Genomic DNA, 1,083 nt, shown 5'->3' on the forward strand with positions numbered 1-1,083 from the left:
TTGTTCATCAAAGCAAAAATAGATTCTCCCTTCTGTATCTCAGACACTAATTTTAAATTTCATGCTGAAAAAAACCCCTCTAACTTAATTTTGTGTTAATATATTACGGAAGTTATTAAGACACTTTTAAATGACTATTTCTTTAAAAAAGCCAAACTGAACAGACCAACAAAATGAATAAATAACAAAAATCTCCCCAAACAAATCCAGACAAAAGAATTGTCTCAGCTGTTTCCTTTTGCCTTTCTCTTTGTGTAGACAAGGTGTCTCTCAACTTCCACTCTGACTCATGGGTCCCCAGATTTCCATCCTGGTTTCCAGCATGAATGATTTCCATCTTTCCCTCCTTTCAGAGAACCTTGCTGCTTAAGTTGCTTCTCAAACTACTGGCAGGGCATCCAGCTTCACAAGCCTGGCACTTAAATGATGCAAAATACCTTCAGAGCTGCATTGGTCCTGCAGATCACCTGTACCAAATGTGAGATTTATTCAGTACTGAAATCCACCTGCCAGTGATGGCCGAGGGCTGTGTTACACGCCACTGATGCTGTACAAGAGGTGGCAGGGATCCATGGGGCAAGGAATAGCAGTGGTGGTTTGGGAGCCTTTGAAGGGAACAGATATCAGGCTGTTTTCTCCAAACTTTCTAGCAAGGGAAAGGGAATATGGTGTGATAATACTTAGCAGTCTTGTAAGGAAAATTAGCAATTGACTTTGAAAATATTTCCATTAAAAAGAACCCACAACCCTTGCATGTTATCCTTACCTAGACATGAGGCAGCTGAGCCATAAGGAGATGACAGGACTCCCTGGAGGTAAGTAAGCACATTTTATAATGTGAGAGGGGATGGGGAGCACTGGAATGAAGCAGCAGGGGAGGGGGGGTTTGGGGGGTGGATCAAAGTGTTAAAGTGGAACATTTGGAGTTGCCATTTCCCACCTGGATGGTGCTGAGAATTGCACTGCAGCAAAGAGGCTCCAATGCTGCCTCAGAGCACATCCTAGAAAATAAGAGGATAATATCCTCATGAGCAGCCAGGCCTTCTGACTGAGCAGGGAGAGCCATACCCAGTGTAAGACTTC

Source organism: Onychostruthus taczanowskii, unplaced genomic scaffold, assembly GCF_017590055.1.
Source record: "Onychostruthus taczanowskii isolate IOZ18803 unplaced genomic scaffold, ASM1759005v1 scaffold28, whole genome shotgun sequence".
Lineage (NCBI taxonomy): Eukaryota > Metazoa > Chordata > Aves > Passeriformes > Passeridae > Onychostruthus > Onychostruthus taczanowskii.